General features: G+C 39.0%; 1 protein-coding gene and 1 long non-coding RNA gene across 3 annotated transcripts in view; one reads left to right on the forward strand and one right to left on the reverse strand.

The window, feature by feature from the left end:
- Tnfrsf19 (TNF receptor superfamily member 19) overlaps window positions 1-7,477 on the reverse strand; it is an 89,687-nt gene extending 82,210 nt beyond the window's left edge. For both annotated transcript variants that reach the window (XM_013363914.4, XM_005337581.5), the window contains exon 1: window positions 7,339-7,477. The gene's annotated coding sequence lies outside the window, so the exon portion shown is untranslated. The remainder of the gene's footprint in view (window positions 1-7,338) is intronic.
- Window positions 31-27,342, forward strand: LOC144365014 (uncharacterized). Its single transcript, XR_013423274.1, has 3 exons — window positions 31-589; window positions 7,253-7,854; window positions 26,856-27,342. It is a non-coding gene; the product is annotated as an uncharacterized LOC144365014 (long non-coding RNA).
- Window positions 27,343-27,577: the final 235 nt, after the last annotated feature.

Genomic DNA, 27,577 nt, shown 5'->3' on the forward strand with positions numbered 1-27,577 from the left:
CACCGGCTTCGCCCCGCCCCCTGCTGACTTCAGCTGAGCTCCTCCTGGCTTTCCCAGTGTCCCGCGCTGGGTGAGCAGACCCCAGCCCCGGCCGGAGCTGGTGAATGCGGGACGGGTCGGGGAGCTGGTGAATGCGGGACGGGTCGGGGAGAACCACGGTAGAGGATGGGGTAGCCAAGACCATGAACAGCTTGAACTTTCTTGGGAGAAAGGATGGAGCCTTCCTTCCCACCCCGGGTGTATTTCCCTAAGACCTTTGTGCCTTTCCCGTGCCGGATCACATCCTAGGCAGAGCCAGCTTCTGCCTAAGAGGAAAGGCTCCAGAAAACGAAGGCCAGATCTGTGCGCGTGGCGCTTTAGCTCGGGTGGGTCAAGATCGTGATGGCCCAGCTAACAGCGACCTCACTGATTAGCGTGCAGTTTTTCAACAGATACCCTCCCAGGGCTGGCTTGCCGGGCAGAATCCTCTATAGGACAGGGGTACGTTCTAGCCAACGCCTGTGTCCGTCTCCTACGTGCCAACCCAGTCCAGCAGCTAGAGTCACCCAAAGAACCTGAATATTCTGACCCCGAGGGACTGGAGAACAAGGTCTGGGCTCTGTGGCTTTACTAGTACTTTGTGTCAGGCTATTTACATAACCTCAGCTTGAGTTCATGCATTTAGGAGGCAGATCTAACAATGCCTACTTTGCTGTTGCGTTAAAATGGGTGAGTGGATGAATTGTTATCAGTGATTGCACATCCCGTGATCACATATTTCAAACCATGTAGTGTAACAGGTACCTGTGAAAAATACTTAAAAATGTTATCATTCCCAAGTATCACACCTCCATGTTTTATGCTTTAAATATCACATGTCTGGAACTTAAAAATCACATCAGTGACTTATTTGTAGATGATTTACAAATGATGTGCATTTCCTTACTTGAACCTCAAGGTACCTGTCATTCCCCTAGCCTATATGACTGCCCTCATCTAGTGTCCCTAGAGCCCCACGAGCATCACCCATATACCCTTCCAGCACTATGTTAAAGAAATGTCTCTATTGTGTTCCTTTCCCCAATTAGATTTTAATCCCTTGAGAATGAATTTTATTCATTCAGCCTATAACACAGAGAATACTGAGTTTATCTTTAATAAACTGAATTGTTGCTTCTTTCTTTGCAAGGTCTTAGGCATTCCTGCATCTCTTTCTCTTCAGACCCAACACCTCCACCACAGTCCAGGTCCTCCCAATCCCTCAGCAGAATAGTGCCACCGCCTGGGTCCTATTGCCTGCCTTTCAGGTTGCCACTGTTCAGTGAAGATTTACAGGTGGTTCTACCTTGTAAAGAATAGCTTCCACACTTCTTTGATTAGCATTCAAAGATTTCCCACTTGGGCTACACCCACCTTTCCAGCCTTATCTTTCTCTCTTCTAAACCTCCACTTTATATTCTGACCAAACTGGTCTGCTTGCCTTGCTGCACATATGCCCTGAAGTTGCCCTTCCTTGGCAACAGTCTCTTCTTAATGCTCACACGTCTCCCTTACTTCTCTGACTTCTTTCTCCTATGTCAGGCAGCTCAAAAGCCACGACTCATATGAATTTTCCCCTAATTATGACCTATAATTTTTCTCAACAAAGTTTGGGATACTTTAGCACTTGCCACATCCTGCTTTGTGTCATGAATATCTGTGGACTTAGTTTCTGTCCCAAGGACTTAAAATGCTTCCAAAGAAGGAGGCTATTTTGTTCTAACTTGTATCTCTGATAGTATCAGTCATTCAAACAAATGTTCAATGAACTTTTTCTGAGTAGAATTCAATCTGCCAACCCAGGAACAACATTCTCTGACTTCAGCCAAGTGCTCTTTTCCTCCCTGACCTCCTTTTGTATTTAGAGACAGTAGCACATTATTTAGTTCATTAAATCTTGAATCATTTCATGTGTCTTTGATTGATCTTCTCAGTTAGCCTGTTAGCTCACTATGGAAAGAGACTCCATTGTGAATGCACATGGGCTTTGGCACCAGACAATCTAGTCTTCATGCCAACTTGGCATTCACTAGTTGTATAACCTTGGAGAAGTTAGTTAACTTCCCTAAGTTTCCTGTTCTTCATCTGTAACACGAGTTGCTTCCTTCATGGTTATTAAATACCCTAAGGTATTTAGAGCACTTGGCTAATCTTTCACACATAGTAAGTGCTCACTAAGTGGTACCATTTTCCATGGCAATATATTGCTTTTGTAGGGCATAGGACACTTAGCATCAATCAATAAATGACACCTGAAATAATAATAATTGACAGTGGGGGGAAGAACACTGAACCTCTGAACTCTAGACTGTGCATCTCATTCTTTAGAGAAGAGCCCATTAAGTTAAATAAATATTCTACACTTTACTTTGCCTTGAGTGTTTATATGATCTGAAAACAGTATCTACGCGAAACTCAGGCCCACAAATGAGCATCAATGGCAGTTCCAAAAGAATATGATCCTAGCCTCCTTCAGAATGAAAATGATGCTTAGAATCAGAACTGGAAACATTTTTCTCCCCTTAAAAGATTGGAGATAATGCGTGTGTTGAAATTTTTATTGGAAAAGTCAAATTGCTATGAGGATCTTGATGGAGGTGTTTGTTTTTAATATTTTATGTAAGGTTCATTTTCTGAAGCTAGTTTTATCAATATCTGAGCTGGCAAAAATGTGTTTGATATTTTATAAGATATTTTCCCCACAAAGTCGAACTAGCAAAGTAACGTATTTCTTAAACAAAAATGGTTTCAGTGACAAACTGGCTCACTGAAATCTCAAGGGGCAAATTGCCTGACTCCTAGTAATTTGTACTGTAAGTCACTATTCCTTGGGAAAATGGAATAGACTGCAAGTGAAAATATGGAATTTAATTGGTTTAGTTCACAAGGCTGGGCATATAGTAGGTATTCATTAAACATTTGCTCAATGAATTAATTATTGGGAATGAGACTCTGAAAGGGAAATAGTTTGCCAATATATAGTTAGGAAAATAAGATGGAAAAAAACAACAACAAGATTCAGCTATTTAAGTCATTCCCAGCACCCTCTAATATCAATTATAGTCTATCAGTGGAGGGTTGGAGAGGACTGTGAGGCCAGAGGCTGAATGACAGGCTCAAGGTCATGCCAAAAGTTACTGATAAAACTGAGATCAAAATGTGGTCTCCCTGAATCCTTACGTAATCTTCACTGTACCAGTAGTGCATAAACCTATATACACAAAGATCAGGAGGCTGTTTTGTTTAGATAATGTCAAATTCGTGATATTTGTAGAGCGAAGTCGATATACGTTTTGCAGCATGTGCACTGATCTTTGTGAGTTCATGACATGTTGGACCCAACCATCCCCATGGGCTAGACTCTTTTCTTGAATTTAATGAGAAAAGAGAGAGCGATCATCTCTCCTTTCCCATAAATGTGGCGGACTCCTCCACAGAGGACTAGATTAAGGAACAGGCTGAGTGGATCACAGTCTATGGTGCAAGACTGTGGGTCTGTTAAAGAATTGGGGATATGGAACAGGATGAAGAAAACTGTATTTACCAGAATGCCTCTCAAAGAGAGTGGTTTATGTTGGAAGGAATGGTTTATAGCATCACTTGGCCCCCCACCTGCCCTTTCCTCTGACTCACTTCTCATCCAAGAGCAACTCAGGATGGATGGTGCACTGCTACCTGCTCAATCAAGAATGTGAGTGACCTCGAGGAGGAAACTGGATGCTTGTGACAGTCGAGGGGATATGAAGCACAGCCACCAGGCAGCTTCTCTCTGCCTGCCTTTATCATTCTCACCCATTCCTCTAAAATAGTTTCACAAAAAAATTAAAGAATCACTCTTTAAAGGGTCATCAAATTTTTTTAGTTTTTCCAGAGTGGTTTGGACTGATATTATCCTCACAGGGAGAGATTTTGACCAACCAATGGCTGGTACTTGAGTTCAATTCTGTCTCAAAGCAGAGGATGAATGGATTATGGCTTGAGGTTATAGGTCAGCTGAAGCTAAACTCTACTAAAAATGTTTAGTCGCTTTTATAAAATACATCAAAAGAAGGAAAGAAAGAGAGGGGGAAGGGAAGGAAGGAAGGAAGGAAGCAAGGAAGGAAAGTGGAACCCATTATTTTGGGCAAAATTTTGGCTATAATGTTTGCTGACAATCAAGTTCAACTGTATGTAATAGGAAGAATTAACAGGCTATCGCTAGGACAAAAGAATCTAAGAGATTGTGAGGATCCACTCTTTGGTCTTGAAAGCAGCATATAGGCATAAAATTTCATCAGTAACTAAATTAATTTTTATCCCAAGAAATATTTTTTTTCCAAGAAAGAAAAAAAGAGTTAATAAAAATGCATTCAAGGATTCGTAACATAATCAAATATGGTATGTAACCCATATCATGTATGAAACCATGTTGAATTTGACCAATGAAATTTCACAAAACTCCACTGTAGATCTACCTTGAGGAATAATAGATTTAAATCAACTATTAAACTTTTCATGAGGGCTGGGGCTGGGGCTCAGCAGTGGAGCACTGACCTAGCACATGCGAGGCATTGGGTTCGATCCTCAACGCCACATAAAAATAAATAAATAAAATAAAGATATTAAAAAAAAAAACTTTTCATGGATCCCACTGGCATCTCCTAAGAAGATATCAATTTTTTTGGAAAACACTTAACAAGATGTGCTTATATAATGTCAACTCATATGTGTATATATATAGAGAGAGAGAGAGAAAGAGAGAGAGATAGATTTAATTTTTTGTAAAAATTATTTTAGAAGTATGGTAAATTATGTGTTGTAGTAATTGTGCTTATACAGCTTAGAAATATGAAAAGGAACTGTTGGGAATTAATTGGGCAAATCCATTTGAGTGACAGTTCTATCATGGAAACAAACAAACAAAAAAGGACTACAATAGGAAATGGCTATCTTTATCTTTCAAAATATCATTGTTTTCTGATCAGCTCCACTGTGCATATGTTTTAGCAGTTGTTGGAAAAGAGCCTACACATGGTAGACAGGAAAGAACCCTGGGCCAGCCCTCAGAAAATTAGCTGTGTGACCTTAGCTAATGCTGCAGAGTTAGTTTTCTATCATCTCAGTTTCCTCATCTGTACAATGGCCATAAAAATTCCAGTCATGCTTATTTCATGAAAATGATCTGATCAACCCCCTCACTTCACACATGAGAAAGCTGAGTAGTGAAGTGACTCTCTAAGGCCACATAGCTAATCAGTGACAGAATCAAGAAATAAAAGTCTTTTGAAGACATGGCCTTTCGGCAGTAACAAAGCTGCCATTGAAGCAATGGTTAGGAAAGTGCTTTGAAAAAATGTAATATACGCATTCCGTTCCATAGAAGTATGGGATATATCTACTCAATCACCATCAAGGTCATCTGTGGCAATTAATTAAGAAATGCCTTTTAAGACTATAACTATACCTTCAGCAATAGCCATTTTTCTTTTAAAAAATCAAATGCACTTTGTTTCATATCTCTTCAAAGACACAAGAAGTAAACAATTAACTGAATTAATTTAGACACTGAAGTGGGTTTTTCAAGGACTTGACTTGCCCAAGCTAGTTTGCTACAAAGCCTAAATTAATCAGATAATTGCTAATTCTCTCCTTTGTTTTGTGTTAAGAAAAGTCTGCATTTGTTAAAACGAAGCTAGTAGCCAAAGAAACCGTCATTTAAAACAAAAACAAAAAAAGTTTTAAACTCCAAATCTGAACTAAATGAGCAAGTTCCTAAGCACACTATTTCTTTAGGCATCACTTGTAGGCACCAATTTAAAAACTAACTTTTCTTCTCTGAATGTGAACATTAATACTGAACTTTAAGACAAATTTTTTAAAATCAGGATTTATCAATATGACTTGTTGCATTGTTGGTGGAAAAAATCTTGAATGATCTCTTGAGTAAAAATAAGAGTTAATTCTTTCACATTGAGTTCTTACTGACAGACTTTAAAAAACATTGTCTGTTTAGAATGGTTCTAAATAATATCTACCTAACAACCATCAAAGTTTTAAAATTAAACAAACAATGCTAATTAACCTCCTAATAGGAGGAAAATTTAGAAAGTCATTTAATTAATTGGCTTGGAAAAATTAATTATATATGAAAGGAGACTCATTAAGACCTTTCCTGTTTCATCAGAATTTCAGAGTCAAGAATAACTGGTTTATGGCTTATAATTTCTTTGTGGCTCAGCTAGCATAAAATAGGCTATTGTGATGATAATTAAATATTTTGCCCAAATAAACTTAGGTCTAGAATATTAAAACAAACCAGTGTGCACGTGGAAAGATCACTTTCCACTCTATTGAGTTCTTGCATTTCAGCCCAAAGATTTTACTTTGGGAGGAGAGAATATTATTGAATTGACAAAGATATAACAATTAACTTTCAAATTCAGTGCAGCAACATAATTTGGTTTTGAAGAGCATTCACTAAAATGAAAATGTGACTACAATACTTTGTGTAACATAATAACTGTTGATTACTCAGATAGTTTTCATAAACAGTTGGCGAATTGCAACCTACAACAGCTGTCACTATAAATTTAAAGTAAATGTTAATTTAGGAATATTAACCTTGTGAATGTTTCTGTAAACAAGGCTTGTGCTATTTCCAAAGGTTACAGAAAATCGCTAGAGTATTTTTAGCCAAAACCTAGTGCCACTTCCCCCTACACACTGTTTTTAAATTCTTCAATTTTACACATAAAAGGCTTTAATCACACTCCAATGCCTTTTCAGCAATTCCCTTGTGATTTCAAACTGCATAAGGAAATGTATTTGATAGATTTACATCTTGAAGGTGAAAGAGTAAATAAACTAAAGAAATAGGATTACCAGAGATGCATTTTTCTTTTCTTTTTTTTTTTTAATAGAGACAACAAGGAATGCATTTTCAAAAAACAAAGTTCCACTGCCTGTTTACTAACTAAAGTAACCTGTAAATACTTAAAGCAGTTACAGTGCACAGGTCTCAGGGGCTGCAGCAGAGCATGCATGCTAAAGTTAGCACCATTCTGTTTTGTCCTGTTTACACAACTTATTTCCAAGTAAAATTTACATGACAGATTGCAAACCTTCTTGTACAGACTCCTAAAAAATTGCATCAAGCATCAATTTTACCCTGATACACACATACAGCATAATGTAGTATTTCGGCTACGGATATGTTCGTTCTTAACTGATCAAAACCATCTTTTTTCTTTCTTAGAACACATGTGGAAAAATGCAGTGGAAGCAACAACAAAAAAAATAAAACCCAGTACCTGCAACTGCTGAGATCTTTCCAGTACTCACCCTTTCAGCAGCCTGGTTTCTCCTTGGCAGCACTTCTATGCCAAATGCTTCTACCTTCCCAAAAATGTGTGTCAGCACAAGCCCGGACGAAACTTCAAATCCAGGAAAATGAAATTAACCATGCAGATCAAAGGCAGACGAGCAGGGAGATGAAATGCCTGTAATCTGATCAGTGATCAGTTGCTGAACATCAAAGGCAGGGCTGAGCTTATATATATGCATGGATATCAAGAAAGTTCGCTTTCAGCAGGTAGGTAGTTACCCTCCCGCCTCCCGTCCACACACTCTTTTGTTAACCACGGATCACGTTGCTTTCCTCCCCTTTTTTTGCAAGGAGGCAATGCCGGTGGTTCCCCCACGCTTGGGGTGAGTGGCTGGATCCGGAGCTCTCTGGGTTCCCAAGCTGTGTTGTGGATTGTGTGTTGGAAGCTTTTCCTCCTGCCAGCGGGCTCCGCTTTATCCCTTTCATCTCGCTGAACTGCAGATCCCATGACATCATTCTGCGCCCTGGGACTGGTAGGAGAGCTATAATTCAGCCTGTGGGGGAGTTGGGCTCAAAGAGAAGCCAGAGTTTGCCTGATTTCTAATCACCTTCCTCCATTGTGCCTCACATAGGACAGATTCTGTTATCTGTCTCCCAGCTGGAAGGGAGGGCAAGTGTCCCTGATGAATGGGGGCTCCAAATGACAGCATTTAATTGCCTTTTGGTTGATAGAAATCACCATTTCCTACAAAGACTGTGTGTCAAATATTCAGAATAATTACACAGCAGCATCTCATTCTCAGACATCCCCCCCAGACACTCAGGTTACACTGATGGAGGGGCAGGATAACATTTAAAAATTTTGTTTTTGTTTTTTTTCAATGCGACAAGCCTTTAAGGATTTTAAGGAAACTGTCTTTCCTTGAAAAGTAAATTATTAGGATTTGACTATCAATCAAATGGTATTCATTAAAGCAGTTAAGGAGGAGAAAAACTGATAATGAATTCATCAGCAGACTAAGATCTGTCACCCTCTCACTTAACACCTTGGGCAGAGGCTTAATTTAATAGTCTTGTTCTCTCAATTTATGGCTCTGAAAATTTGAATTTAAAATAAGTAGTTCTTACGCATGATTCATTAATACTTTTTGAGCATTTTAAAATTTCACAAGAGAATTATGCAGAGGAAAGCACTTACCCTGTGATTACCCTAAGGCTGTGTTCCCTTGTCTTTTAGGACTTTCTCAAAACACGCAATTTGGAGTCTTCAGTAAAAATCACCACCTTAGTCTAATTTTCCATATTTTAAAAATTAAAATAAATTTAAATCTATTTTGCATTACTTAGAATTTTATTACTATTTTCCCTTAACGATGGCAGATTCAATACAGTAAAATCATCTTATTTATATAATGAAATAGAAAAGAAGAAGAAATTTTATCTTCATATAATCTGGGATAGGGTGCATTTCTGAATTCCAGATCTTTCATGGAATGAAGGAAAATTCTTTTCTTTTCTTTTATTTATTTATACCACTTAGTTACATCCCCAGCACCCAAAATTTATAATGGAAACTGATCAACTTTTAGAAGGTCAGTGAGAAATATTTTTGGAAAACCTAAAGGACAGTAGAATTTAATCTTTCTTTCTCTAAAATCCTTCTCTAATTGGATTCATCTAATTTTCCTTGATGCCATATTTTTTTTAAATTTTATTTCTTTTTTTATTTATCGTATGTGGTGCTGAGGATCGAACCCAGGGCCTCACACGTGCTAGGCGAGCACTCTACCACTGAGCCACAACCTCAGCCCCTTGATGCAATATTTGAAGATATAGTTTGTGATGTGTTTACTCCAAATTTGTATGATTCTTGAACAAATTTTAATAGCAAAATATTTGGTTTGAACAGTGCATGAGTTGAGTATAACACTTGAATAGTTCCATTTATTTTTCAATATTTCTTGTGTTGTCCTTTTCAGGGGCGATGCTGGGGATAGAACCCTGGACCTCATGCATGCACTGTATCTCAGAAGTATACCCTGGCCCCAGTGTTTCTTTCATAATTTTTGTACCTGATACATCATTTCTCAAAGGTACCTCAGACAATATTTGAACCAGACATCATGATGCTTTATGGCTTCGCTAAAGCAGATGGAGCAGTGGCACCTAGACTCCACACAACATTCCCTGGGCTCCTTGAACTCATAAACACAAAGAAAATATTAATGAGGACAAAATGTATCCAAGACACTCATTTCTATTTTTTTTCCATCTTTAGTTAATTTTAAAACTTGGTTGCTCATTTCTGAGGTAGTTTAACTCTTCCTCTTCCTCTAGGAATCTGTATTACATCAACCTGGGATGAAGTTTACTATATATTAATGATCAGTATATTAACACAGTAACAACTAGATGCTCTGTAAGCAAGGTTATTCCGATAAGCAAGTGGATCCTGTCTTTATAGATTTCAACACCAATAGAAATGGGTGAGGAACTGGACTCAGATTCTTATGGTTCTACTGAAAGCTTACGGAAGTATTTGAAAACTAGTTCTATTGAAAGCAAGGACTCAGATGATCTCACTATTCAGGTTATCCTCAATTTATTCAAACCTCACCCAGCGAGATGGGTCAATGAAGATACATCTAGTGATGCCATATCACCATCAGATCACCAAGTCACTGACAATAATCTTGAATGGGTCCTTTTGTGGTCAAGAACCTCCCACGTGTGAGATAAAAGGTTAGGGCCCAGTCTGTGCCCAGATGCAGAGTGTGGCAAAAGGCTGGCCTCCAATGAGGAGTGACCTCTTGACCCACAGATCATTAGTACTGCACTCAATTAACGGAGCTCTCTTCATCCTGAGAGGGGCCTGGACTACTGTTGTTTCCGAACAACACTGTGAAGGGGAGTACTAAGACACTTTTCTAACACCAAGAACCTAGATTAGTGAAATTAAATCTGATGCTCCAGCGATGAGAGATTTACCATTACATGCTATAGACAGTCACATGTCCCTGATGGCAGCGGTTTTTTTTTCTGGGAAATGTGTTGTTGAGTGAACATCACGGAGTGACTATGCCATCTGACACAAACCCAGATGGTATAGTCTACGACACACCTCGGCCACCTGGTGCCTGTGTGTTATCGCCTACTGATCTTAGGGCCACAATGAAAAAAAAAAACGCATAAGATTAGATCAAGCACAAGAGAAAAATGGAACAATCAAGTGATGATGTGAACATGAGACATATCAGACTGCTGACAGAATAACGGGACATACTGTCTCACAGTAACCTTTTGTTTTTGTAAGTAGAATGAGTATACCCTGAAATAATAACAAAAAGTATAATCAAATACATAAATGAGTAACACAGAAATTGATTATTAAGAATAATTTACTGTACCAAATTTTATATGCTATACTTTTACGCATGTAGCAGCATGTGTTTATAACAGCATCAAAACACTCACACACACACACACGAGTAATGCTTTACTCTGACATCATCAGGTGACAGAAAATTTTCAGGTCATTACACTCTTATGGGACCATCCTCATATGTAGCCTGTCATTGATCAAAGCATCATTTTGTAAGCATGACTGTGCTCACCTATTCTCATAATACTGAGTTATTAGACTCCCAGTGCCATGTCACAGTACAGATAAACTATCTTATTCTATTTGCCAAAATGCATTTCAGCCACCTGGCTGTATAATGGGACTGGGGCAGTCCCCTGATCCACAGTGGAGAGCTCGGTGCTGCAGTTCACAGCATTATGACGGAGACATCTTCAGTTGCCCAGAAGCAAGAGGGAGGGGACTTCCTGAGATTCTCCAGGGGCAGGGGCCTGAGTCTCTCCAGTTGCCAATGTGTCTTGATTTTCTACCATCACCTGAAACACACTTCCTTTGTTTCATTACCTTGGTAGTAGATCATGTAAATTCCTATAATTTTAAGATATCTACTTAGGTAATGAGCTTTTTCCCCCCATCAAGATTCACAGTTTTGGGAGTTAGTTATTAAAAAAAAAACTCTAGAAAAGGGTCAACTTTAAAAACTGTTCAGAGGATATACCCTGGATTATATCATGTAAGTATGACTTCAGTGTGTGTGTGTGTGTGTGTGTGTGTGTGTGTGTGAACAGTTTTAGATTGATAGAAAGACTGAGTGGTTAGGACAGAGATTTCTTATCTACCCGCTGTGCTCACACAGTTTCCCCTATAATTAGCATCTTGCATTACCATGGTATACTTGTAATAATTAATGAATCGGTATTGATATATTGACCAATATCCATAGTTTATACTATGAATACATTTCTATGGATTTTGAAAAATGTATAATGTCATGTGTCCTCCATTATAGTCATATGGAAGAGTTTCACTGCCTTAAACATCCCCTTTGCACCACCTATTTATTCTTCCCCCAGAATATAGCATAATATAGTAGTTCAGAACAACAACAATTGATAACAAGCTGATTTAGTATTATCCCATTTTTATGTTGCTATAACAAAATACATAAGGTTGAATACTTTATAAAGAAAAAAAAAGTTTTATTTGGAACACATTTTTACTTAGGAGTATGCCACTGGCTTCTGCTTAACTCTTATGAGGACCTCATGGTGAAACTGGTGTAAAAGATATCATATGGCAAGACTATAAGCCAGAGAGATTCAGGGCCTATAATCTAATCTTATGCATTTTGTTCATTGTGGCCCTAAGAGCAGTAGGTGATAACACACACACACACCAGGTGGCCGAGGTGTGTTGTAGACTATACCATCTGGGTTTGTGTCAGATGGTATACTCACTCCCTCACTCCGTGATGTTCACCCAACTTAAATTAACTTTAAGGGATTATTCTGTAGTCCCCGAAGTCCCCTCCCCCTTGCTTATGGGCAACTGAGATTGTCTCAGTCAAAATGCTGTGAGCTGCAGCACCGAGCTCTCCACTGTGGATCGGGTGACTGTCCCAGTCCCATTATACAGGAGGTTGAGGTAGGAGGCGTGCAAGTTTGAGACCAGTTGCAACTTAGTGAGGCCTTAAGCAACTTGGTGAGTCCCAGTCCAAAAATAAATAAATAAATAAATAAATAGAAAGAAAGAAAAAGAAAAGTTTCAGGAAAACCCAAAATGTATTTTAGGGGAAAGAATAGATTAGAATATCCTTGCTAAGTCAAACTGAACTGCCAAAGAAGGTGGTAGAGACAAGTCATTACTTTCAGACAATGAGAAATAGGCTAAGAAAATGTTTAGACATCAGCTTTCACTATATTTTTAAAGCAAAATTTTTAAGGCCAGATTAGATTTTTTTTTTCTGTTCTACTACTTAAAACAGAAAATAAAGACAGTTTAACTATGTGAGAAATCCTAGCTGGCACAGCCATGATCTTTATCATAAAATCACCTCTGAGAAAACAAAACTCTAGTTTTGAGATGATTTTATATTTACAGAAGAATTGCAAAAAAATAGTACAGAGAGTTAAGCTTTTTCATATGTGAACATCTTAAAAAACTATAGAACAACTGTCAAAATAAAAATATCAGTCTTGGTTCCATCCTATCAATCTACAGAATTTATTCAGAAATTTTTCTCTACAGTATACAGTTGTACAGGTTTTGACAAATTCTTAGTTGCCTACAGAACAGCCCCAGCACAGGTAAATCTCATACTGCCCCTGAATGCTCAACCTGCCCCCCCCCTTACTCCTGGCAACCATAGATCTCTTTTCTCTCCCAGTCGTTTTGCTCTTCCTTTGTGAGATTGCGAAGTCATTCATATGGAAGATAGGTTTAATTCATGGGAATCTTCCAAACTGTTTTCCAAAGTGGCTGTCCCACCTTGCCGTTACTTCCAACCACGTACGACATTATTTATTCCCTAAATATAAAATCACCTTTCTACAAAACATATTCCATGGCACAAGTGCTGCTTCTCCCTGGTGGAAATGAACTCCCCCACAGAACACTTCACTTTATCACAGTGGCAGCCCACCTTGTGTTGGCCTCAGAGTTTAAATTCTATTTATTTTCCAGTTTTACAGACAATTAAAAAAAAACAAGTAAGAGATACATAGTTGGAAGTAGATATAAGGAATTTTGTGAAAGAAAACTAATTTAGTTAACTTTCCACTTTTTAAAGACCTAGTTAGAGCCATGCTGCTTTGGGCTGTCACATCTGGCTGCTTTGGCTGGAAATCCAAGGCTTCTATGTGAACTTCTGAGTGTGAATAAGTCACTTTAAGCTTTAGCTGCTTTATTTCTGAAATGGGGACAATAAGAGTATGTTAGTCAGCTTTCCATTGTTGTGACAAATACCTGAGATAAATCAACTTTAAGGGAAGAAAGGTTTATTTGGCTCACAGGGTTTGAGACCATGGTGGCTTGGCGCTATTGCTTGGGCCTGTAGTGGCCTGTTACATCATGGCTGGAGCACAGGGAGGAGGAGGACTGTTCACTTCCTGGTGGCCGAGACACAAAGACAGCCGGAAGGGGCCATGTCTCAATGTCTCCTTTGAGAGCACACCCCCAATGTCCTCACTTCCTCCAACCAGGCCCCACCTCCTAATGGTCCCTTCACCTCTCATAGCACCACAGGCTGAGGACCAAGCCTTCAACATAGGAGCCCTTGGGAGAGAACCGAGGTCCAGAACATGACAAAGAGTAGCTACCTTGCAGGGTTCTTGGAACCTTTGAATTGCACCACGGCTTATAGTAATTATGGAACCCACACTGACTTTCAGCTACTTAAAACGTTGCTAAGGGGCTGGTGGTATTTACCTAGCATATGTGAGGCCCTGGTTTAATTCCCAGCACTTGAAAAAAAAATGCTTTGAAAAAATAACTACTTCATTTTAGATTGTAGCAGGTTAAGAAAAAAAAATTACTTCCCTTTGCAAGAAAAAGTCCCCGTATTCTGCTTTTTCTAAGCATTTCTCACATTGAAGCCAAAAGCTACTTTGCATTTTGGCAAACAACCTATTTTATAGCAGTTTGAAGGTGAAATTTCACTTTCCAATCAATACTTTGATTTTTTTTTTAAAAAAAAAGTGGAAATTTTGATGTTTAAAAGATTGCTGCTATGATGTTACAGTAATATTCAGTTGAAAAATCCAAAGAATATTATGACATTTTCCAGAAGGGGTATTTCATTCATGTTAGAATTCAAGCTTAAGTATGTACCATTCTTTAAATGAACATATGACATTATAAATGAGATTCTTTCAAAATATGTGTGTGCGTGCGTGTGTGTGTGTGTGTGTGTGTGTGTGTGTGTGTAAACTTCAGGCTGACAGGGACTCTCATATGCATATGTTCAGCAAGATGGTGAGCTGAACAAGTCTTCCACTATCAAAGGGTCAGAGAGCCCTACAAGAGAGAAGGATGTTTGGTCCTTCAAAAATACCCAAACTAGGGCTGGGGTTGTGGCTCAGAGGTAGAGCTCTTGCCTAGCATGCGTGAGGCACTGGGTTCAATCCTCAGTACCACATAAAATAAAATAAAGACATTGTGCTACCTTTAGTTTTGGGGAGCTATATATATATATATATATATATATATATATATATATAGCTCCCCAAAACTAAAGGTATGGCAAAGAGCAGGAGTTTCCATGGGGACCAGCTAGCACCTTTGCAGCACAATCGAGGTGGCCTGTGTATATGAGGTGGGAGGATTGTTGCAGAGAGCAGCATTTGTGACTCTTCTATTCTGGACTGGTGTGGGCTTCCTAAAAAGAGGGCAGAGACCTGAAGTCCTGGGAAGAAACAGGTCTCTTGTGCTTAAGTCTAAGAGTGTGCTTGCAGAGGGCTGCCTGGAAGGCATGATAACAGTCCCCACCTGTAAAAGATGAAAGAAGTCCAACTGGGCAAAAGTCAGGAGAGTGATCGGAGAAGAAAGGCCTTGAGGCTGACCACACATGGGGTGTGGGAGAAGCAGTGGCGGGGATGTGTCCAGCCCTCCCTAGCATGCCCTGAGCACCTGGCAGCTCATTTGGTGTTTCCAAGAGGTTGAGAACACTGTGGAACACTTCTTCTTTTTTATTTTTTGGTGGTGCATGAGGATTGAACTCAAGGCCTCACACATGCTAGGCAAGTGCTCTGTCACTGAGCTACACTCCAACTCCTCAACCCCTCGTCTGTTGAGTTCTTAATCAACTTCCTAGTTCACAGGCCAGGAAACTGGAGGTTGGAAAGGCTAAGTCACCTTCCAAGGTCATGTGGCTAAAATCCATCCCAGGAACCTGTAACTGTGAAGTTCATTCTGTTTCACTATTGTCTTTTTGGGGTGGGGGTGGGGGGAGGAGTACCAGGGATTGAATTCAGGGGTACTTAACCACTGAGACACATCCCCAGCCCTTTTACTTTCTTTCTTTCTTTCTTTTTTCTTTTCTTTCTTTCTTTTTTTTTTTTTTTAAATTTTGAGACAGGATCTTGCTATGTTGCTTAAGGACTCACTAAGTTGCTTAGAGCCTTACTAAGTTGCTAAGGCTGGCTTTGAACTTGGGATCCTCCTGCTTCAGCCCCCTGAGCTCTGGGATTTCACTATTGTCTTGTGGATTAAATATCTTTCTAAAATAGTTTTAATTTTCACAAATAGGTAGCTCTGCCAACTTAAGCATTCATGTCTTCTGTAAATTAACCTAGGCTCCTTAGACCATAGTAATCCCCGATTGGAGCCTAACTCTTCTTTTTTAAAATGTTAAGTTTCTTCCTATGTATTTCTGTGGTATATTGTTTGCCACTTATGTTATTCACTTAATAAATGATGATGATTTTCCAGTGTTAACAAAATTTCTTTTATAACATCATTTTGAGTTTTTGTTAACTTGCCTCTTAATCTGCAGTACATTTTGCTAGTCCTTTCTTTTCAGCATTTGTAGTTTTTCCATTTTCCCTTTTAAAAAGTAATGCCTTGGAGAATATTTATATTGCCCAAAGTGTTAAAATTCAAATTCTACTTTTCTCTGGTAACAAACCCAGCATATATAGAAAAATGGATAAGTATAGAAAAACGAAGAAGTAAAAAAAAGTCACCCATATTATCTGTAATTCTAACTTATTCTTCTTTTAAAAAATGATATAGATGTAAAGGATCAAAGCAAGAAGCAAGAGCCTCATTCTGCCCCAGAGGTAACCCCTGTCAATGGTCATTTCACACCCTTCCAGACAGACAGTCCTTTGATTTGAGACCACAAACAGCTCAGCCACTTTGGTTGCTTCCTCTCTTCCCTTTTGGCCAATTCTGAATAGAGAAGGTAGCTCCACACTGTGATTGCTGTCAAGCGTGTTTTCCTCTCCTGTTTACTTAACCTTCTCGTTGGGGTCTCAAGCACTCCTTCAGTGTGACATTTAATACCTGAAATGTGTTGCTGCTGCTTTATGGGCTTCATCTCACCATTGCCTTTATGGCAGAGCTTTAGGAAACAAATGCCTCTGACAATCACTCCCTTTACTGGGAACATCTCTGACACTTGCGGAGAGATTGCAAAATAAGACACTGCCCTCAAACCAGATTTCTGAAAGAAAGATCTCTTGTGTTGGAATTAGGAAAGAAATGGCACCACTTCCTCTCTGAAGGTCTAGCATGAAAAGAGGAACTTGACTGAGATCAGAACATCAGAACAAGTGTCTTAAAGGACATGTGCATGCTGAACATGAGCACCTTCCTCCTCACTCCACGCTGGTCTCATCACACACACCGACTCTGCCCAGCTGCAGGGCAGCTTCCTCTGCAGGTGGTACCTATGCCTCACATAGACAACACAAGCCACATCACATACTAAACACACACATACACAGCACGACCCTCACACAAATACATCACACACAGGCATAGATACACACACACACACACCACATGCCTCACACACATATATACTAGACACGCATCTTATATGACATGCCTTATACACACACATCACACACTCCACCCCATCCACCTCACACACACCTCCCACACACACTACACACACCTCCCACACATACAAATATCACACATGTACATACCCACTACATACACCTCTACCTACACATCACACATACCTCATACACATAACACTGCCCACACATACACCACACATAGATCTCACAGCACACCTTGCACACACAACACACACCCTGCCCCCCACACTATCTTACATCCACACAACATCTAATCTCACATACCTCCCACATATATACACACCATACACACCAGGTACACAGACCTCATACAAAGAAAACACAGTATGCACAACGTACCACATACACAAGCACTCCACACCTCATATAAATACACATACAGAGGCACATGCACCACACATACATCACATAGACCTACGTTTCATACACCCATGCAACCACATAGACACACTTTTTTTTACACAAAAGGTGATTATGCTCTACTCTGCTATATTGTTTTACAAGTATTTTTGTCTATTAAATATACTTAGTAAAGAAAGTTATTTCCAACTGTTGTGTGTATATATGTATAAGACACAATCAACTGAACTGTTAGCTCAGGGCATAGTATTGTCTGCACAGACTCTTTCAGCTTGGTGTTGCTGTTCTATTTTACTCTATTTTACTTTACAAGTTTTCTTTCTAGCCTCATTTCTAATGTCATTTTCTATTCCCTTCCCTTCATATCCATTCTTGTTATGATTTGGTTCTAGACATGTTTCCCCCAAAGCTCACATTTTGAAAGCGTGATCCCCAGTGAAATTTAAGCATTTTTAACTACTGAATCCTCATCAGTAGATTAATCCATCTGATGGAATAGTAATTTGGGTGGACTACTGAACAGTATCTATAAGCAATTGGGCATGGTTGGAGTAAGTGGGTCACTGGGGGCATGCCCTTGGGAAATCTGTTTTGTTCCTATCTCCTCATTCTCTCTCTCTTTCTCTCTCTCTCTCTCTCTCTCTCTCTCTCTCTCTCTCTCTCTCTCTCTCTCTCCCCCCCCCTTCCTGGCAGCCGTGAGCTGGGCAGTTTTCCTCCCACCATGCTTTTCTGACATGATGTTCTGCATCACTCAGGACCAGAGTAATGAGTTGGCCGATCATGGATGAAACTGTGAGCCTTAAACAAATTTTTTCATTCTCTCATTTGGTCTTATTAGGTATTTTGGACACAGCAATGAAAACTTAATTAGTACAACTCCTGTCCATTAATGAAAGTGAAAAAATTTCACATTTCCTCCTTTCCTTGATTCCTGAATTTCATGTTATAATTAAGAAAACTTGAGTTCCCTGAACTGTTGACCTAGTTTTGTCCCAGCCTCCAAATCCCCTCTCCATGTATGAAGAGCTGCTCATTTATAGGGCCACACACTGATGGTGGAATCATACATTCATGCAGGATGATATAGCTGCATTTACCCAACTTTCCCTCTTGTGTCCAAGGAGAGTTGACAAGAATGTCCATGTCAATGTCATTTATATGGCAGGAGGATAGCTTTGTCTCTGTCCTCAGCTGGAGACTCTTGGAAATCAAAGGAGAAGTTACTGTGGTGCCATTTGTCCTGGTGGCTCATGCAGAGGAATTCTTGGCTAACCTAGAGATCTCGGGAATAGAAATCAGGCCAGAAGACTTTAGTTTGCTTTTGACCTAGTGGAGCCAAGGTCATTATTTTTTAGGGAATAGGATCTGAGTCAAGATTGTGGGAGTCCTAGGCTTGATTACAAGTTCCTCATGTAGAGTAGCGGTTAATTTTGTTTTCTTCAAGTATTTGAAATTAGTCTGCCTCAGCGTTCATGGTGAGAGAAAACAGATGAACATTTGTGTCCACCCTCCTTCCAGGGGACAAGGGCTTATCCATTTTCCAGAGAAGCAAACATAACACGGCACCCCTAAAGTGTGGGGACAGCTCTCCTGAGATAGGGATGGGGACAGGAGGTAGGAGGATTGGAAGATAAGAAAAGGTCAGGGGACACAGTCCAGAATGTCTTCCAAAGGACTAGAGAGACACTGCCCACCTGTGTGGAACAGATGGGATTCCATGAACCAACAGACAATCTATCTCCTTTGACTTCTCCCCAGCTCCGGCTTGTATATTTGATAGAAGGTATCTAAACCTCTCTGGTAAGAGTGGGCCCTCTCAAGCTTGCTTCTGTTCCTTAAAATTCTATGATTTTAAACTATGCACTCCTAGATGAACAGAGATGCTGCATATGGAATCCATCTAGTGATAGCAACTATTCAAATACTTTTCTATGTACATATATCTCTATATATTGATATCTGAATCATAATTCTGCCAAAATGTAATATAATAATTGGCTTGATGTTACTACAATGGAATACCTGAGATATCTAACTTATGAAGGAAAAAGATTTATTTATTTGTTTGTTTTTTTATTTGTATATGACAGCAGAATGCATTACAATTCTTATTACCCATAGAGAGCACAATTTTTCATATCTCTGGTTGTATACATAGTATATACACACCAATTCGTGTCTTCATACCTGTACTTTGGATAACAATATTCCTCACATTCCACCATCATTAATAACCCCATGACCCCTCCCTTTCCCTCTCACCCCTCTGCCCTATCTAGAGTCTATTTCTCCCATGCTCCTTCTCCCTATCCCACTATGAATCAGCTTCCTTATATCAAAGAAAACATTCAGCATTTTTTTGAATTGTCTAGCTTCACTTATCATTATATTATTTAACTCCATCCATTTACCTGCAAATGTCATGATTTTATTCTCATTTATTGCTGAGTAATATTCCATTGTTTATACATGCCACATTTTTTAATCCATTCATCTATTGAAGGGCATCTAGATTGGTTCCACAGTTTAGCTATTGTGAATTGTGTTGCTATAAACATTGATGTGGATGTGTCCCTGTAGTATGCTGTTTTTAACTTCTTTGGGTATAGACCAAGGAGAGGGATAGCTGGGTCAAATGGTGGTTCCATTCCCAATTTTCCAAGAAATCTATATACTGCTCTCCAGATTGGCTACACCAATTTGCAGTCCCACCAGCAGCATATGAATGTACCTTTTTCCCCACATCCTCGCCAACACTTATTATTTTTGCCTTCATAATAGCTGCCATTCTGACTGGAGTGAGATGAAATCTTAGAATGGTTTTGATTTGTATTTCTCTAATTGCTAGTGATGATAAACATTTTTTAAAATATTTGTTGGTTGATTGTACATCATCTTCTGAGAAGTGTATGTTCAGGTCCTTGACCCATTTATTGATTGGGTTATTTGGGTTTTTTTGGTTCTTTATATACCCTAGAGATTAGTGCTCTATCTGATGTGTGAGGGGTAAAGATTTGATCCCAAGATGTAGGCTCTCTCTTCACCTCACGGACTGTTTCTTTTCCTGAGAAGAAACTTTTTAGTTTGAGTCCATCCCATTTATTGATTCTTGATTTTAATTCTTGTGCCACAGGAGTCTTATTAAGGAAGTTGGGGCCTATCCCACATGATGGAGATTAGGGCCTACTTTTTCTTCTGTTAGATGCAGGGTCTCTGGTTTTATTCCTAAGTCTTTGATCCATTTTGAGTTGAGTTTTGTGCATGGTGAGAGATAGGGGTTAATTTCATTTTGTTGCATATGGATTCCAGTTTTTCCAGCACCATTTGTTGAAGAGGATATCTGGAAAAAGGTTTATTTAGATCACAGTTTTGGAGGGTCAAATTTCATGACTGGACAGCCCCATTGATTCAGCTTCTGGTGAGGGTGGTACATGACTTTACATCATATTGGGAGAATATATAGGGACATGTTGTCACATCTCAAATCATGAAACAGAGAGAGAGATGGGGCTAAGAATAACTCTTTTATAACAACCCTCCCATGAAAAGTAACTCAGATTCCCTTATTCACCTTAGAGAACATACCCCTAATGACCCACTAGGCCCCATTTCTTAAAGGTTCCACAGTACCTCCTAATTCCTCCACACTGGGGATCAAATCTTCAACACCTGGATCCTTTGGGAGACACTCAAATTATGCCAAACTATGGCAAATAAGTACAATATCACTGGTAGGACCCAAATGACATTTTAAAAGTAGGGTTATCAGGTAGAAGGAGGTGGGTTAGTAAGTAGTAAATATGGGCAAGAAAGACCATATAAGCCATATAAATTTGCTAATGAGGGAAATTATTCATTAGTTTCTGCTACAGCTGTAGTGGATCTAATGCTTCACTTTATGTAATTTTGCAAAAAAAAAAAAACTTCTTATTATTTGTTAGAAATTTTTCCTTATCTGGCCACATTGTTCTCTCTTTAGTTTTACCTTTAAGTTTCATATTATGTCACCTCCAAGCAGGCAAAATAAGAACTCACCTTTCTTAGTGTTAACACTTTTTTAAATATTTGGAGACTCTTATCAAGTACCCATGTATCCCCTCTCCACCATTACCTGGGCTTACCTGCCAGGTCCTTTTAATCTTAATGTGCAGGTCACTCCTTTGATCATTTTGGTGCTTTGCTATGGAACCTCTCAATGATATCAACTTACTTCTCTTAACAAATATTGCTCTTGAGAATTCCAACTGTAGTCTTTGGAAAAAGCAGATCACAGAATATTCCTTTACTGTTCCATGATGTAAATCCCTGGAGTATCAAACCCAACTCAAATCTTTCTTTCTGACTCTAATTGAAGTTCTTTCAAGATTAATGTTAAGTGCCAGCTGCTCAGGAGTTTGAGGCAGGAGGATTGTGTAAACCCAGGAGACCAGCCTGAGCAACAAAATGAGACCTTGTCTTAAAAAAAAAAAAAAGGAAAAGAAAAGAAAAAGAAAACCGTTACAGCTCAGCAGCCCTTCAAGTTTTTATCAATAATAAAATGTGCGGTAGCTTTAATTGTGGGATAACAGAAAAAGCCCTTTCAGCATTATCTGCGGATGAATTTGTCTCCACCTTCTTTTGGTTTGCTTAACTGGAGCTAGCTAAGTATTTTACTTGAAATAGATGTCACGTATTATGAATACTAGTGAGAGAATGTTGAGGACTGAAGGTTTGCATTTCCCCAAATCCATATATTGACACCTTATTCCCCAGTGTGATGTATATTTGGGGATGGGCTTTTGAGAGTAGCAAGGTTTAGATAAGGTCATGGGGTGGGGCCCTCAGGATGGGATTAGTCACCGGAGAGCTTGCTTCCTTTCTCTCTGTGAGAGCACAAAGAGGTGCTTATAACTCACAGCAATATGGCAGCTGCCTGCAAACCAAGGAACGTGGCCCTCACCAGGAACCAAATCTGCTTGCACCTTGATCCTGAACTTCTCATCCTCCTGGACTGTGAGAAATTAACTTCTGCTGTTTAAACCTCCTAGTCTCTAACATTTCATGATTCTATAGGCTAACCAATACAGAGAGGATGCATTGATTTAAATTCTCATTAAGCCATAATCGTATTAACTATATATATATAATTCCTAAAACAAGTGTTCGATTGTAGTGTCTGGAATTAGAAAATGAACCACAGAGAGGAACATGGCTGGGAGAAGGTTGCAAAACGAGGAGTCTGACCCTGGAGAAAAGGCAGCCTTTTGAGCAAATGGTGCTGGGAAAACTGGCTATCCATATGTAGAAGAATGAAACTAGATCCCCCTCTCTCACCCTGCACAAAAGTCAAATCAAAGTGGATCAAAGACCTAGGAATTAGACCAGAGACTTTGCAACTTCTGGAAGAAAACATAGGCTTAACATACTGCTGCAAGCACTGACTTTCTTAACAAGATCTCTAAAACTCAAGGAAAAAAAAAAAAAGAATCAATAAGCAGGACAGCATCGAATTAAAAACCTTCTGGACAGTAGAGGAAAAATTAAGAGCATAAAGACAGAGCCTATAGAATTGGAGAAAATCATAGCTAGCAACTCCTCCAATGGGAATAATTGGAAGAATATATAAAGTGCTCAAAGAGCTAAATAAAAAACAACAATAGCAACAATAAATAACCCAATCAATAAATAGGATAAAGAACTAAACAGGGCTGAGGTGGTGGCTCAGCGGTAGAGCACTTGCCTAGCACATGTGAGGCCCTGGGTTCGATCCTCAGCACCACATAAAAATAAGTAAATAAAATAAAGGTATTGTGTCCAACTACAACTAAAAATTAAATTTTTGAAAAGAACTAAACAGACATTTCTCAAAAGAAAGAATACAAAGGACCAACAAATACATGAAAATATGTTCAACATCCTTAGTAATTAGGGAAATACAAATCAAAACTACATTGGGATTTCATCTCACTCTAGTTAGAATGGCAATCCTCAAGAGTAGAAATAACAATAAACACTGGTGAGGCTATGAAGGAAAGGTACAGTCATACACTGTTGGTGGGACAGCACATTAATGCAATCACATTGGAAAGCAGTATGGAGATTCCTTAAGAAGACTCAGCTGTTCCAACTCCTTGGAATTTATCCTAAAGAACTAAAATCTGCATACTATAGGGATACAAGCATATCGATGTTTATAGTACCACAATTCACAATAGCCAAGTCATGGAACCAGCCCAGATGCCTGTCAACGATGAATGGAGTAAGCAAATGTGGTATAACTACCGAGTTTTACTTGTCCATAAAAAAAGAATGAAATATGGCATTTGCTGGTAGATGAAAATGAAGAACATCATGCTAAGTAAAATAAGCCAGACTCAGAAGTCAAGGGTCAAATGTTTTCCTTCATATGGAGAACCTAGACCAAAATAAAGGAAAAAAGCAGGATGTCAGGGATCCCATGAAAATAGAAAGGCCATCAGCAGATTAGAGGAAGAGGAAGAGAGAGATGGGGGAGGGGAGGGAAAGAGAAAGTACTGGGAACTGAAGTGGAGCAAACTATATTCCATGCATGTTTGATTATGTCAAAATATATGTATCGCTAATTATGTACTGATAAAAACAAAAAATAAATAAAAATTTTAAAATGAGTATGAAAATAAAAGACAAATACTGTATATCCCACCATTTGACTTAGGGATTAGATAAATGCCTTATATAAATTAACATTCATTCTCCACATTTCATATGAGGCATGGCACAGTATGGGTCCACAAAAAAAAAGTGGTTAAATAAATAAATTTTGTTAGGGAATGATCTGTTTCTCAAATTTGATCCATTGCTTCTGTATTCTTTTTCTCTAAGATATACTTTATTTTGTAATATACAAACTTCCCCCCCCCCTCAATACATTATTTGCAAAAACATACATTGGAGGAAAGACAGTCTTTTTAAGAAATGGTGCTGGGAAAACTGGTTATCCCTATGTAAAAGAATGAAACTGGATGCTTATATCTCACTGTGCATAAAAATCAACTCAAAATGGATCAAAGAGCTCAGAATTAGACCAGAAACTATGCAGGTCCTAGAAGAAAATGTAGAGTCAACATTCCAGCACATAGGTACAGGCAATGACTTTCTCAATAGGACCCTGAGAGCTCAGGAAATAATGCCAAGAGTTAATAAATGGGACAGCATTAAATTAAAATGCTTCTGCACGGCAAAGGAAACAATTAGGATTATGAAGAAAAAACACAGGCAATGGGAGAAAATCTTTGTAGGTACTTTTCTGACAGAGGATTAATATCTAGAACATAGAAAGAGCTCAAAAAACTTTACACCAAAAAATCAGATAACCCAATTAATAAATGGGCAAATGAAACTAAACATATGCTTCTCAAAAGAAGAAACACACATGGCCAACAAATATATAAAAAAATGTTCAACATCTTCAGCAATTAGGGAAATGCAAATCAAAACTACACTGAAATTTCATCTCATACCTATCAGAATGGCAGTTATTAAGAATACAAATAATAATATGATGGAGAGAATGTGGAGAAAAAGGAACACTTTTACACTGTTGGTGGGCCTGGAAATTAGTACAATCACTATGGAAATCAGTATGGAGGCTCCTAAAAAGATTAGGCATGAAACCACCATGTCCGAGCTATACCACTTCTCTGTAATTAACCTGAAGACTGTGCTTAGAGCAGCACAATTCACAATAATTAAACCAAGGAACCATCCTAGGTGTCCACCAATGGATAAATAAATGAGGAAAATGTGGTATATATATACACAATGGAACCTTATTCAGCCATAAAGAAAAATGAAATTATAGCCTCTGCAGGAAAATGGATGGAACTAGAGACCATCATGTTGAGTGAAATAAGTCAAACTCAGAAGGGTAAGGATAGGGTCCTGTGTTTTCTCTCATGCAGAAGCTAGAAAGGAAAAAGGAAAACAAAGGCAGGGACAATCTCCTAAAAATCAAAGATGATAAGTAGAGGAAAGGGACCAAGGGGTGGAAGCCTGGGAGGGAGTGGGGAAATGCTGGGGAGTATTGGTCAAATTAAGTTTTTATATTATGTGCATGTATGAATGAGTAACAAATTCCATCAATATGAACAAGTACAATGCACCAATAAAAATGTGGAAAAAAATAAATTATTTGGCATTTTCTCCAACCTATTTTTTTTCATAGTGTTTCTCAGTTTCATGTGAAAATTTTTCTACTCTACCCAGTTTTAGTTTCCAGCATTTAAAAAAGACAGATGGATATTATTAAAAACTGTGCTTGCTTAATCTAACGGGAGTTAATATACAGGACATTATTAGTACTTAGGCTATTATTTTCTTCAATACTAAATTTCATACTCCCTGGAGCTCAGATGGTTTGCCTCATAAGCAGTAACAGCAGAGCATCTAATGGCTGTGAAAAATATTCAAAGGAGAGAGGAGATCTCTAAGGAATTTTTTAGACAATTGACAGAAGAGCTTTGTAGATTAAATCAACCCCTTTTGAGTCACTTTCAGAAGTAAAATAGAACCTTCTGTTACAGACCAGAGAATCAGACTAATGCATATCTAACTTCTCAAAGTAGACATTGCTACTTAAGGACACGATTGAAGTTTGTGCATGAGATGCAGACAAATCCCAGAAGGACTTTTCTGACTGGCAACTGCAACAAAGCAGATTTCTGTGATGGCATCTACCATTTGAGTTTTAAAGGATTCACTCTTTTGTAAAAAGTTTTGAAGTTAGAGATCTATTTTTCTCTCCTACTATAGTTATTTTGCAAAAAATCATGTTTTGTATCTGAAAAGGGACGCATTTTCAGCTGAATTTGGTATCAGAGTGGTAAGAAAATACAATAAAGCATATCCAAAGATGTTTAGGAAAAGACTTTCATTTTGGTATGCCAGGTGATCACAACTTGAGTAAAGAAAAATATTTATTAAGTAGTTCTTAGAAAAGTACTATGATTGACACGTCACAAAAACACAGATCTGACCTTGAAGAAACTTATACCTAGGGACAAGGACAGATGTGTACACAAATAACATATATCTCTCTAGAGAGAGCTGGAAAATACAGAGTTGGTGGAAAATATGTAAATGAGACTCTGTAAGAAGTTAGGCTTCAAATTCCAAACTGAAATGGGAAGCTTAAGTCTATCCAGAGGTGGATTCTGCAAGAGTGTAGGCACTGTTTTCCTCTTAGAAGATGTCTTCCCCGAACTCAAAAAGTCAACTTGAATTCCTATCTCCTCTTTCTGTTGCCCAGGCAGTGATGTGGGTTATAAATCCGAGGGGATGCGAAGCCCATTAAATCCATCCAGCAGAACGCTCATTTCCTCCTCCTGCCTTCCGTGCGAGCGGTTGCCCTCTCAGCGCACTGATCAAACGCCAGGTCTGTGGACTCCCGTGGCTCTGCCTGAAGCCCAGGAGGCAAAGACCAAGACTTCATTTCGTCCCAAGCAGAACCTGCACATTCCAGAATGTGAGTGTCTCTGGGTCCGTCCTGCATCGCCATTTTTCTTACAGCGTTGTCTGGGTGACCATTTCCCAAAGTGATGAAACAGGAGCCTCAGAAACCTCGGCAGCTGCTCGGGGCCCGCGCTTTTCTGCACCGCAGCATTCATCCTGTGACTGGTGCCCGGGCCACGTGGGCAGCGGCGGCGCTGGGCATTGCTGGAGTGGATCCTGTGTAGAAATCCCCCTCCAGGTTGATCTTTCAGTTAGAGGTCACTGTGATAATATAAAGGGGAGTGGGGGGAAGACAGACAGAGGGGAGGGGGACAAGAAAAGGGAAATGGAAGGGAAGGAGGGAGAAAGGGAAAAAGAAAAAAAGTGAGAGAAGGAAGGAAGGGAAAGGAAAAGGGAAAGGAAAAAAGATCAGGAAGGAAGGAAAAGAAAGAAAAAAGGAGGAGGAAGTGAGTAGGGAAGGAAGGAGGGATCCTTTGAAACATGCTAAGAGAAAGAGGGAAAGATCTTTCCTATTTTTTT

Source organism: Ictidomys tridecemlineatus, chromosome 6, assembly GCF_052094955.1.
Source record: "Ictidomys tridecemlineatus isolate mIctTri1 chromosome 6, mIctTri1.hap1, whole genome shotgun sequence".
Lineage (NCBI taxonomy): Eukaryota > Metazoa > Chordata > Mammalia > Rodentia > Sciuridae > Ictidomys > Ictidomys tridecemlineatus.